General features: G+C 29.9%; 1 protein-coding gene across 6 annotated transcripts in view; it reads right to left on the bottom strand.

Moving 5' to 3' along the window:
- Nucleotides 1-1,193, bottom strand: part of LOC107941480 (uncharacterized) — a 98,798-nt gene extending 97,605 nt beyond the window's left edge. For all 6 annotated transcript variants that reach the window (XR_005919902.1, XR_005919904.1, XR_005919903.1 and 3 more), the window contains exon 1: nt 939-1,193. The gene's annotated coding sequence lies outside the window, so the exon portion shown is untranslated. The remainder of the gene's footprint in view (nt 1-938) is intronic.
- Nucleotides 1,194-14,741: the final 13,548 nt, after the last annotated feature.

Raw genomic sequence — 14,741 nt, 5'->3', positions numbered from 1 at the left:
AAAATTGACGATGAATCATAGTAATAAATGACATGAAAATCTTGAAAATTGTGGCGGATCTAGGGGGCTAGCAAAGGCCTCAGCCCCCCTAAAATGGAAAATCATCCATTTAGGCTCTTTTGAAATTTTCAAAATTTAAATTAGTAAAGGTAAAATTACACTTTAATCCCCTTAAAATGATAATATTTTATTTAATCCTTTAAAAATTGTAAAGATATATACTATTAAAAATTACAATTTAATTTCGACCCTCCTAGAAAAATTTTCTACCTTCGCCCCTGCTTGAAAACCTCATTCTTATTAACCAATAGATATACCCAAATAGCACAAGAGAAATCATCAACCAATGTAAAAGAATAATGAAATCCACAATATGAAAGAGTATCATAAAAATCCCATAAATCACAATAAACTAACTCAAGAATACAAGTGGCTTTCTGTTCATTAACTGGAAAACTATTTTTTGTTTGTTTAACCCAATGTCAAATTTTGCATGCTTTATTCAAATGATCTCTAGAGTTACTAAGAAATAACTTTACTCCTTTCTCGGAAGGATGACCCAATCTTCTATGCCAAAGTTCCAAAGAGGATAAAGCTTTAATAGAAACCACTTTGACCATTGATACTTGTCGGAAGTAATAAAGTCCATCTCGTCTCTCATCCGCTCTAATCAACTCTCTCGAAATGAATGTCCATTCAAGCGATTGGTAGTGGATTGTGTATTACCAAACACCACCAAAAGAGATTGTCATTGCTCAGCGGTAAAACCAAGAAGTGTCGCTCTCCCCCTGAAGATTATCTTGCCCCTGGTGGTGGAGAAGTAGAATCACTACCAGCCATTGAAAACGATTAAATTTTTCTCATGGTTAAACCTGCCTGCCTAAGCTTATTTCAAAAGAGTAAGAGCAAAGCAGGGAAAAGAAAAGCAGATGGCGTACCTTTTGGCTTTGATCAATAACTGATAATTTTCCCCCTTCTGTTTTTTTCTTCTTAACAGAGCAAAGCCAGAAAGTAATAAATTGAGAAAGACGACTTCTTACTTGCTTTAAAAGTAGGAAAGGAAGTTTTGATTCTATTTCATGGAAACAGCCCAGAAATAACAACCCAAAATGTCTTATACCAAAGTATAAATGAATTATTAGGTATCCATGTATTACATAAACAAGGTTTTTCTTTTTCTCCTCTTAAAGGTGGAGTGAATGAGTTATCCAATTGTATGAGTGTTTTCATATAAGGTCATTTTCCTAATTAATTTCCTTTTATTATTATTATTTTTGCTTACTCTTTCTTCAACCACCTATTCCTCGCATTAATATATGTTTTTGGATGATTTATTTAATGGAGTGGTTAGAATCAAACAAATCACATCACAATCAAAGTAGAAAAAGACAAGAAATAAGGAAGAATGTTTCCAAGGTTTAGATATCGTCTTTGAGAGTCGATGCTATTCTATTGATTAATTTATGTATCGATTGCATTTCGTGGAAACAACTCAGAAATGACATGTCAACAGTCCCAAAATGTCTTATATTAAAATATATTTTTATTTATTTTTGACAAAATGGTAGCTAACAAAAACACGCTTTTGACTTTGACTAATAAACTTATCACCTTTAGAATGTTGATTATGAACAAAACATACGCAACCAAACACACAAAGATCATCAATTAAAGGAAGTCTACCAAACAACGATTTTTTTTTTTGTTAAACATCAAGCTTAGATACCATGATAAGAATAGGGTAATAATTCCTTTCAATCTTATTGATAAGCTTCAAGAATATACATAATATTTATACAACAGTAGTCATGTAGGAATAGAAAAGATATATAATATATTCCTAAATATATGCTTAAAAGATATATAATAATATACAATACATTTAGATATTCCTAAAAGATAATTTCTCATAATAATATTCTAACAGTGTACCAAATACTAGCTATTTTTTAAATTGTATTTGTTTGTTATAAGTATAAAACTATTACAGCACGAATTATATAAAGAATTACAAAATAGAATCAAATCATTAGAGCACAACGAGAATAAAAGTTGGTACAATCAAGACTAAAGCTAACAAATTAGATTAACTGGATTAAGACTCATATATGACCATTGCATATTATGAGAATATGGACTAAGTAAAGTTAATAATACCAATATCAATTACACTAAAACTCAATTAGCATCTATTTAATATTTTAAATTATCTTCATTTTGACTAAACGTACAAAAAAATGCTAGTGGGGCATAAGATTTTTTTCCTTTGTTTGTTGCTATATACTATTTGCTGCTGTTTTCTTTTTTTCTAACAACATTGATTTCATTCATAAAAGAAAGAAGTACAAAGGTGCAATAAACTACAGCCAAGCCACATAGGGGGCTGGCCTGTTAACGCAACCTACTATTGAACATACAAAGTATTTAGCTAATTTCATTATTCATTTCTACTATTTGGTCATATAATTTTTTCCTTGTCATTTACATACCACATATCGATCATGAACATTCTCTTCCATAATTCATGTATTTCACTTTTCAATTTTACAGTTCATTAAACTAAATTAATTATTTTTGTCTTTCATATAATCATACACTTTCTTACATTTTCACTTAATTTATGGCTTATCATACCATAAAACTTTTCATTTACGTGTCACATGTTACTCATGTTTTTTTTTACAGATCGTGATCATAATTAGAATATCGATAACAGAACTCCTGGAGTCCTAGGCCAAAATAGAACTCTTGACCTTTTAACGAAACTCTGATAATAGAACTTCACTATCCTACCTGTAAACAATATTTCGAAGAACAAAATCATCAACATATCATAAACTGAACTATTGTATCGACTGTAACCCCTATTTCACCAATCCTAAGAGTAATTTTTTTTATATCTCAAGCTCATATGAGAAATTGGAAATTGAAAATTTCAGACAAATTTTAGAAAGTACACAAAGAATAAAAATTCATAATAAAATGCATAAATTTAAAAATTAAAATTAAATCAAATAAGTCACTAACTTTCGTATCTTGCTATGTCTTCTTTTAAGAAAATTTTAATATTCAATATCAAATTTCTCAATTTGCAATCCATTCATTTTACTAACTATTTATTATTTTTAATCTTAATTAAAAAGGCGAGTATTTGGTACGCCAATAATATATTATTTTTATTCCACAAGTAACTTTAAAAAATTTATATATATATATATTTTTTTAAATATATATTTTTAAATATTTTATTATACTCCTGTAAGACACTTGTTAACCCATTGATTTTGTTGGAGTTTAAAAACTCCACTAACAATGTACCAAATAATTTTCTAATAATATTCAAAAATCAAAATTTTGAAAAAAATCATAAAAATTAAAAATATATATGAAATATGCGTGAATTATTATAAGTATTTCAAAATTTAACGTTTCCGTTAAATAATAATTTAACTCTTTTTAAAAAGTTGATGATTAAATTCAACTCTTTTTAAAGGGTTTAAAGCCAAATTGTGTGACATTGTAAATTTTCTTTGGTGGCATAGGGGTATGGAAGGAAAAATAATAATTGTGTGACATTGTAAATTTTCTTTCACTTGAGGTTACCAAAATGTTAATCCAAACTGCAGAGCTATGCCATTTTGTACATAAAAGACTTGCTAACTTTGAATGGGTAAAAATAATGTCAGAGTAACTTTAAATAATTATATAAAACATACTATTTTTTTATTTTAAAGATTCTTCTTTTTTGAGATTTTCCTACCTATGAAATTAAAAAAAATAAAAAATATCTTTTTGATATTGAACAAATTGGTCACTCTAAAAGAAATAGAGTAGTTTAATCCTTATTAATTTTGAAAGTAACCACGAACAATTAATCAAGAGCTAATAGTTTATGTTAATTATACATATTTTTATTAGTATAAAAATAAATTTAATCCTTGATGATTATATATTTTACGTAAATGTTGATAGAATCACTACACCAGAATAGGCCTTTAGCGGCACTTTTAGCGGCGTTTGGAATAAAAGCGCCACAAAAAATCGAGCATTAGCGGCGATTTAGTCAGAGCGCTGCTAAAGGTAGACCATCAGCAGCGATTTCCAAGAAGCGCCTCCAAAAATAGGAATTAGCGGCGTTTTATATAAAGCGCCACAAAAAACCTAAGACCAACGACGTCGTTTTTGCGATTTTTAAACCTTTAGTGGCGTTTTTATTTTAGAGCCGCTAATTCTCTGATCTTTAACGGCGTTTTTATCTGAGCGCCACTAATGTTCTAGCCTTTAGCGGCGTTTTTGTCCAAGCGCCGCTAATGCTCGTATCATTAGTGGCGTTATTGTCTGAGCGCCACTAATTCTCTGTTCTTTAGCGGCGTTTTTTTCTAAGCGCCGCTAAAGTTCGTGTTTTTAGTGGCGTTTTTATCTGAGCGCCACTAATACTCTTGCCTTTAGCGGCGTTTTATATGTAAGCGCCGCTAATGCTACCTTTAGCGGCGTTTTTGCCGAAGCGCCGCTAATAATAACAAAAATCTTATAAGTTGAAATAATTAATATTTTGTTCTATTTATTATATAGTCGTGGTACAATTTACATATAAATTATAATTAACAAATAATATTGATTAATACAAAAAGTTTTTATTAAATAGAAGTCGTATATATATAACAGCTAACTATTTATTACTAATTTTCAATCACAGTTGATTTAAACTACTTTACGAGAGAAAATATATTAAATTATGAATAAAATAAAATATAATAAAACTTAAATTTTTTATTGCAAAGAATAAATTAAAAATAGAATTAACTTTTATAAGAGTAATAAATTTTGGTAGTACTGTTCGACTAAATAAATGAAAGGAATTATAAAACACCAATTTATACAAAATATATTTTAACAATTAATTATTGTTTAATCGATTTTGACTATATTTTATGATTATATATATTAAATATTTATGGAATTTTTTTATGGACGGTATTTTAAGGAGGACTGGGTATAGATTTAAGGTTTGGGATTTAAGGTTAATTTAGGGGTTGGAGGTTTAGGGGGTTTGAGATTTAGGGTTTCAACGGTCATGTTAGGTTTAATTTAGATTAGTATTAGTTTTTGATTATTTTTTATGGTAAATATATATGTTCTTATATATTTGTAAAATATAGATCTTGAATAAATTTAATATATTGAATATTAATATAATAGGTAGATCATCATGATGGATTTATGCATGTCTATTGATTGGTTAATTTGAGACTTGTTAAATGATACAATTAATTATCTTGTATATTTAAAAACATTTAACCCTAACCATTTGATTTTTTTGATATATATGGCTATAGCAATAGCAGATGCAAAAATATCGATACTTAAGTTCAAAAATGGTAAAACTTATATTTAGATCGATCCAAACGAAAATTATTGTCATAAAGATAATTTGCTACCATATTTCAATGGTTAGGGGGTTTAGACGGTCATGATAGGGTTTCTTAATAAGAGGTTAATATTAGATTGATTAATTTTTACAGTAAATATATATATGTTTTTATATATTTGTAAAATAAATCCAGTTAGATGAAATTTAATATATTGAAGTTTAGTATATAGTTTATATTATAATTAATATATATATATAATAGCCTTTAGCGGCGTTTTAGTCAAAAACGCCACAAATATTACAATATACGACGTCGTTTCGTGAATTAGGGAATTAGATTCTATTGTGGCGTTTTATAGGGAAGCACCGCTAATATTCTTGAAACTGTGTCAGAACGGCGTCGTTTCAGTTGAATGATGTACTCTATTAGTGGCGTTTTAAGGGAAAACACCGTAAATATGTCTACAATTTTGTGAAAACGTCACCGTTTCTTTCTGTAATTGAAAATTTAGTGGCGTTTTTTCCCGTAGCACCGCAAAAGGCATGCAATAGCGGCGTTTTTATGCAAAACGCCGCAAATGTGACCTATAATTAATTTAAACGGCGCCGTTTCTTTAAAGGCCATTTAACCCGTGTCCTCATCCTTTACGAACTTATTATCGAAAAAATGCATTTTCTATACCAAATTTTATAATAAAAAATTGTTTTTTATACAAAGAGACAAAATTTGTTGTACCAAGTTTATTATAACAAATTTCATCCATTTGTTAAGAGGACATTCGAAGCTTCATACGAAAATTTGTCATAAAGATAATATTGCTTCCTTATTTCAACTTTATACAATATTTTAACTATATATATAAGTTATTATATTTAATAGATTTCACTATATTTTTTATTATTAAAGAATATTTAGGGAATATTTTGGTCGATGCATGGTATTCTAAGGAGTATGGGCCGGTATATATGAATTTAAGGTTTGGTATTTATGGTTTAGGGTTTAGGGGCTAGGTTATGCTTTAGGGGTTACAGACGTGAATTTAGGGGTTAAGGACAGGGTTAATTAGGGTTTAGGGTTTAGTGAGGGTTACAAATGTTTTAGGGGTTTGGCCAGGGTTTAGGGTTTCTTAATAGGTTAATATTAGATTGATTAATTTTAGAGGTAAATATATATGTTCTTATATATTTGTAAAATATATATCCAGAATAAATTTAATATTAAGATAAGTTTTGAGTATAATAGGTAGGTGATCATTTTATGCATGTACGTAGCTACATAAATTGAATGGTTAATATAAAGATTACAAGGTTAATTTATAATTTGAGACTTGTTAAATGATACAATATAACTAATAATAGTTATAACTGGCAAAACATTTAACCCAAATTAACGTCCATTTGATATATTTTTACTTATATATGGATATATCCTTTACCGGCGTTTTAGTCAAAAATGCCACAATTATTGCAATATACGGCGTCGTTCCGTGAATTAGGGAATCATATTCTATTGTGGCGTTTTATAGGGAAGCGCTGCAAAACTTACATAACTTAACTTAAACGGCGCCGTTTCGTCAGTGGACAAATTCACTTACATCAACCCTTAACAAAATTCACTTACATCTCTGCCTCTGTCCTCCAGTTACAGCTACCCTTAACAAAATTGCAGAGATTAGGTTTCGAAATTTTCTAAGTGTCGAAATTACAGAAAGAAGTGTGTAAAAACTTATCACGAAAAATAGAAAGGGAAGAAAGGTGGTCGGAGTCGATCTTGAAAGATGGTGGGCACAGCTGCGAGATTTGTCGATTGAATAGGTAAGCCGTTTCTGTTCTTTTTCGATTAAATTTTTGGGGTTTTAGGTCAGTCTAAGTTATTTGGGGTTTTAGTGTAACACCCCTAACCCGTCTCCATCACCGAATTTGGGTTACGAGGCATTACCGAACAAATACAACTTTTTGATTTTTTTTTAACATATGCAACGAAACCAAATTCAATCATAGGAAATAAGTCACTTTCGCATGACTATTAATTTCATATACAGTATTTATAATGTAACATTCAAAACCTCGTCCAGCCTATATATGCCATAAGTTGAGTTCAAATATTTAAGTACCGAAATAGTAGATAGAGTGATGAACTTTGCTGACGATCCCCGAGCTCGTAACGCGTCTCCAAAATCTATAAAACAAATGAATGAAACCAAACGAAGTAAGCTTTTATAGCTTAGTAAGTCTACAGCGATATCAAATATATATAAATATATAAATAACATAACCTTTTAATCTATTTTACTGAAATTTCAACTAACACGACCAACTAACATTCATACATTATTGTACTTAGACCATTTCATTTATAGTCAGATATGTATACCTGTCGGATGAATTCAATTTAATATATATTATACAAAACAACATTACAATTGAATGTATACAATCGAGCATATATACATATTATACACATATCATACCGAATGTATACGTACACTCATGGTAAGCTCTAAATCAATTCAAATCTAACACATATATATATATCAATCACATTTTATATTTGTTTGTATATAAATATACTCATTATGAATTTATACCTGAATACATAGCTAACACATACATTCGAATATATATATATATAATGAATACATGTATATATATATATCTCAAATGCATACATGATTAATTATCAAACACATAGGCTCAACATATATATGTTTAACAACCACATATCACCATATGCATTTATAAATTCAGCAATCGCATATATCTAATGTACATATGTATTCATCGATTTCATATAATCAAAAATCATAGATATATCCATTGCATATTCTCACACAATTTAAACAGATTCACCGGCATTTAGCCTGCTAGGCTTAAAGCCTGATTCAGTACACCGGCACTTAGCCTGCTAGACATATAGTCTGAAATGTATCACCGGCATTAAGCCTGCTAGACGTAAAGTCTGAATTACTTCACCGGCACTAAGCCTGCTAGGTACAGAACCTGAATATCACAAATACGAGAATAATTTATCATATAACTCTTACTGGCATTACACATGTTTTAAACATATATACATAATTCATACAGCTATAACCACACTTTCAATAAATTGGCAAACCATAGCCCGGTTACAATCTGTACTTACAATCCATACTTTTAGTTCAATACATATAATTGTACATACGTTTGTACTCATTCAAACCACACTCATTCAATAATACATAGTTCATGCATTAAATTCATTTCAAGAATTTATACATACACGTACAACTATTTCAACCTCATACATTTTCGTATACGTATTTCACCTCTTAAATTTTTTTAACTCGAAAACCTATACTTATATATATATTCATACATAATCGAACCTCATACTCATATATATAACTTCATATCTAATTTCAATATAATAACTTATACATGTACATATATATACATATTCGAACCTAACCTATACGTATATAATTTCATACTTAAATTCAATATGAAAATGTATATACATGCTTATTCGAATTTATCATATACTTTTAAAACATACATATCATAAATCAAATCCAAAAGTTTACCATGTATATACATATAAATTCATTCGAACCTTTTGTATATATATTTATGGTATCTATACCTTTGATTTAATCAATAATTTATACATGTATATACATACGTGAATTTGAATATTGTATATACATATGAAACCCTCATACTTCAACCATGTTCAAGAATATATATATATACTTATATACCTTTCATACTTTAACCATTTGCAAATATTTATATAAGTATAAACTTATTTGTTCGAACATTAGAAATACTTGTATATAAATCATTTATACAATATTAAATAAATATACTTTAAATTATCGTTCAGCAAAAATAAAATACATATACATACACATATATACTAATTTAATAACATTTAATAGCTAATAGACTTACCTCGGATATCAGCAAACACGATCGACTATTCGATTACTTTCGACTTTCCCCGATCCAAATTCGTTTTCTTCGTTCCTTGATCTAAACATAATCAAATTTAACCTTTTTATTCATCAAAACATTCAATTTAGTCCAACAATACATAAATGGGAAAATTACCATTTTACCCCTAACATTTTGCACTTTTTGCAATTTAGTCCTTTTTTGCACAAAACACAAAATACACAAAATTTGCCCATACCACACAAGGGCCGAATATTCATGGTTCTCATATAAGTCCACACATTGCATTTATTTCACATTTTAGTCTCTCAAAAATTTATTTTCACAATTTAGCCTTAAATACTCAAATTCATCAAAAATACCAATACAAAACATGTTAATCTAAGACATATCTTCCATTATTCATCATCAAACATCACAAAACACAAATATTCATCAATGGCATAACTCAAAATATTCATCAATTCACAAAATTAAGACATGGGTTTTGAAGAACACGAAGCAACAATCTCAAAAACGTAAAAATTATCAAAAATCGAAACAAAAACTAACCTTAATCAAGATGAACAAGTGCCGAAACCTAGCCAAGCTTTCTTCTCTTTTTTCTTTCTTTAGTTTCGGTGTAAAAAGATGATGACAATGGCTTATTTTATGTTTTATTTCATTATACTATACATTATTTATTAATTCACTAATTTAACCTTTAAAAATAAATAAACAAAACATATATAATAAGGTTATTTTAGTACTTTGCCACCCACTATCTATGTTTTAGTCTAATTGCATCATTAATCCCCCATTTTAAAAAGACAACAACAATTAGGTACTTTTAGATTTAACCCCTAAATTTTTATTTTAAGCGATTTAATCCTTTTATTTAATCGGACACTCAAATGACAAAATTAAAACACGAAAATTTCACACAATTAAATTCTCGCATAATAAACACACAAAATAATATTTAAAATATATTTTTTTTCTCGTTCGGATTTGTGGTCCCGAAACCACTATTCCGATTAGGGTCAAAACCGGGTTGTTACATTTAGGGTTTCGATTAAACAACATAATTTGTGGGGAATCATTAGATGATGGGGAATAGGTAAGCCGTCTCTCGTCTTGGAACTGTGTTTGAATTTAAGGGGAATTTTACTCATGTCTTCGCCATCCATTCTTTTTCTTTTACAGAAGAAAAAAGTGGAATTTGTTTGAACTGGAACAAGGCAAGAACAAGAACAAGAACAAGGCAAGGCAAAGGTAAGGCAATGGTGTCGATGGCTTGAATTGAATCTGTCCATGTTGTATTGAAAACATTGTCGAAGACATGAATGAGACATGCATTCTTAATAGCTAGAGAAATGAGTATAAGAGTGAAGGAGAATAATAGAGTGATTAACAAGTTTTAGACTTTGATTTACAAGGATCTTCACAATTCTTTCTGCCAAAACTCAATTTGTGTTTTTGGTTTATAAAAGGCTACAAACTGCCAAATTAATTATTTCTCATCACCCAATTGCCTCCGTTTTCTTTTCCAGATTTAATTAGAATGGTTTTAACCCACTAATGATTTCAGGTGAAGAATATGATGGTTAGATTTTGGTGTGAATTTGACGTGTTTTATTTCTTTGGTGTGAATTTGACGTGTTTTAACCCACTAATGATTTCTCATCACCCAATTGCCAAATAATTTGCTGTTTGCTGTGACTTATTTCTTTTTAAAGATGGGGTGATGTGATTATAATGTAGTATCAATGTAGGAATCATTACTGAAGTTTTGGGAAATTATTAGACAAGTAGGTAGACTATTGCTGTTAGTTTAATTCATTTAATGGATTGTTTTTCTGTCATGTTATTTTGGGAACATATATATATGTTCAATTTTGGGAACATGTTAGTTTGGGTACAGTTATATATGTTCAATTTTAAACCTCTAATATCATCTAATTCACTGTCATGTTTCAACATATATTCATATATATTTTCATATATATGTTCAATTTTAGTTTTTTTAGTTTAGCTAACTTTGTGAGTATAAACTCCTGTTTTTTTAAGTTTTTTGGCTTTAATTACTTATGTTTTTTCGGTACGTACTAATGTATTTCTATCCTTTTTTTCCAGGATTTGCTTCGGAATTGAGTGGATTTAAGGTATTTATTCCTATTTTTCTCTATTTAGGTTTCTTATAAAAAAAAGTCAAATTGTTAAATTTTTATATGTTATTATATTTTAGTTGTATAGTTTAATTATTATTTTTCATTTTTAGATGGGAGTTTTAATTACCATTTTAGCTAAATTTGCATTTTACTTTGCATCTTATTACATTTTTTGATGTCTAAATTTTCTGCTCAAGATATTCGACAAAGATCACATTGTTTTAAACTATTAAAATTCGGAATACAACTCTTAAACAAATTTATATATTTTAGTAATTGAATCAATTATGGGCGAATCGTTTTATCGGTTTAGCGTTTATAAATCATCGATTTCCGATATTATGTGTTGCAATTATAAATTTTACTTCAAATTAATGATTAATTATCGATCTTAACTTACATAATGGGAATTCGTTAATGATTAAGAATCTTTTACATACAAATAAATTTGTATATTTATTTATATTTTTTATTAAAATAAAAATATACTTTTTCGAAATATATTTATTTTGTAATGGCAATTCAAAGTATTATTTCTTTAATAACAAAAATTGTTTTCATAAATATAAACAAATTAATTATTTCTTGTAATTCGAAGTCAATGTTCTTGTATGATTGAACTAACATCATTTGTTGTTTGAATTAATAAAAGCTACAAAATATACATCATATCGTAACGATCTTTGAATTATCCGGAGATTAAAGCTACAATATTATGTTTTAAATGAAATGTATTCAAAGTTATATTGATATATTTATATACAGTTTTAATATATTAATTAAAATTATATTGATATATTTGAAAAATTTAAAGCGTTTATAAATCATAATTTACATACATAACACATAGCCTACATGACTTATATAATACACAACTTAAATAATTTAAATAACTTACATTCATAACTTACTCAAACTTATATTGCATTTCCTTACATAATACATAACTTATATAAAATTTTTATATAAACTTACATAATACATTACTTACATATTAACTTACATAAGTTATCTACAAGCTTATATTTAAACTTTCATAACTTACATAATAACATAACAACTTACATTATACATAGCATACATAACTTACATAATACAAAACTTACTTAACTTAAATATCTTACACAACTTACACAACCTACATAATACATAACTTACATAATACATAATAACTTACAACATACATAACATACATTAGTTTGATAACTTACGTAAGTTACATAACTTACATAATACATAAAAATATATCATATCAGAAATTTCTGAAATTCATCTATGGTTATAACTGGCGTTTTAACTTACCCGTGCAAATTATTGTGAACGTCAGAATTCAAGAATTAAGAAATGGACCGGCCTTAGATGAATTTGTCAAGGGTTAGCAATGGTTATCGAAATGGAGTACAGTATTTTCTAAATTTTGCATTTCAACATGCAAGCCAAGAGAACATGATTCTTTGCCCGTGTAAGAAGTGTGTCAACATAAACTGGCATTATCGTGAGGTTGTATATGAGCATCTAATTGTTGATGGGTTTGTTCGGGGTTATAAACAATGGTTATTTCATGGAGAATGCCCGCGTAGTACTTCCTCTTCAACGATGGATGTATCTTACTCTGGTACTGCTTACCATCAGTCTGATAGAGGGGATGACATGCAAGGTATGTTGCGGGATGCATTTAATATGCATAATCATGGTGTCCAGTCGTTCCCAGCGGACTTTGTGGCTTCTGATGACTGTAATATTGGGAGAAATGCTTTTACCGAACCGGGAAGTAGTGTACCTCATGAAGAGCCGAATGAAGAAGCGGCGAAGTTCTATGCGCTACTTAATGACATGAACGAAGCACTGTATGAGGGATCAAAATTTTCAAAAATGTCTTTCTGTGTTCGTCTTTTTCAATTAAAATGTTTGGGAGGGTGGACCGGAAACTCTTTGACAATGCTGTTAGAGTTCTTGAGAGAGATGTTTCCCTTTGCAAAAATCCCTCAGTCATGCAAAGATATGAAGAAAATGATAAAAGATTTAGGCCTTGGGTACAACAAAATCCATAGTTACCCAAATGACTGCATGTTGTATTGGAGCGATCGGAGAAATCAACAGTGCTGTCATGTATGCGGCCACTCCCGTTGGGTAAGTAAAAATACAAAAGGTGAGAACGATGATGAAAATGTTGCACAACCAAGTCAGAAGCCGGTCAAGATTTTACGATATTTTCCGCTGATACCAAGGCTTCAAAGGCTTTTCATGTCGTCGAAGACAGCGGAGTCTATGACGTGGCACCATGACGGACGAACCGATGATGGGAAGATGAGGCATCCGGCAGATTCTTTAGCTTGGAAATCATTTGATAATAAATATCCAAGCTCTACAAGCGATCCTAGGAGTGTGAGGCTTGGGCTAGCATCCGATGGATTTAATCCTTTCAAGATCATGAGTACTGCGTACAGTACTTGGCCAGTAGTTCTTGTTCCTTACAATCTGCCTCTGTGGATTTGCATGAAGCAATCTTCCCTTATTTTATCTATGATTATCCCTGGGGAGAAAGGGCCTGGGAATGATATCGACATTTATTTACAGCCACTTATTGAAGAGTTAAAACAATTATGGGCTGGTGTCTAGACATACGATGTGCTGAGAAAAGAGAACTTCAATTTACGTGCAGCTTTGATGTGGACCATTAATGACTTTCCTGCTTATGCCAATTTATCCGGTTGGAGTACCAAGGGTCTTACGCGTGTCCTTGTTGTGCTGCACAAACATGTTCGCAATGGTTGTACAATGGGAAGAAGTTCTCTTACATGGGGCATTGTCGGTAGTTACCAGAAAATCATAGATTTAGATTTCAGAGTTCTGCATTTGACGGCACTGAAGAGTTCAGAGAAGCTCCTTCCCAGACCAGTGGCTCTGAAATCTTGTTCATGTTGGAAGATATGAATTTCATTTATGGGAAGATGAACCAACCGCCAAACACGCAGAGAAACAGAAGATCAAATGATGAAGCTGATGAAAGCTCCGACGAAGAGGACGATCCTAATGAGGCGGACTTGTGGAAAAAAAGAAGTATTTTTTTGAGTTGCCTTATTGGGAGCATCATCTTTTACGACACAATCTTGATGTTATGCACATTGAGAAAAATGTCTGCGAGAACATTGTGGGTACAATTTTAAACGTCGATGGAAAATCAAAAGACAATCTTCAGAGTCGACTTGATTTAGTCCAAATGGGAATTCGGCCTAATCTTCATCCCAATCCACTTCCGAATGGGAAATATCAGTTGCCGC

This window comes from Gossypium hirsutum, chromosome D10, assembly GCF_007990345.1.
Source record: "Gossypium hirsutum isolate 1008001.06 chromosome D10, Gossypium_hirsutum_v2.1, whole genome shotgun sequence".
In the NCBI taxonomy this organism is placed as follows: domain Eukaryota; kingdom Viridiplantae; phylum Streptophyta; class Magnoliopsida; order Malvales; family Malvaceae; genus Gossypium; species Gossypium hirsutum.
Note: the sequence above shows the minus strand (reverse complement) of the source record. Positions and strands in the feature narration are given on the sequence as shown.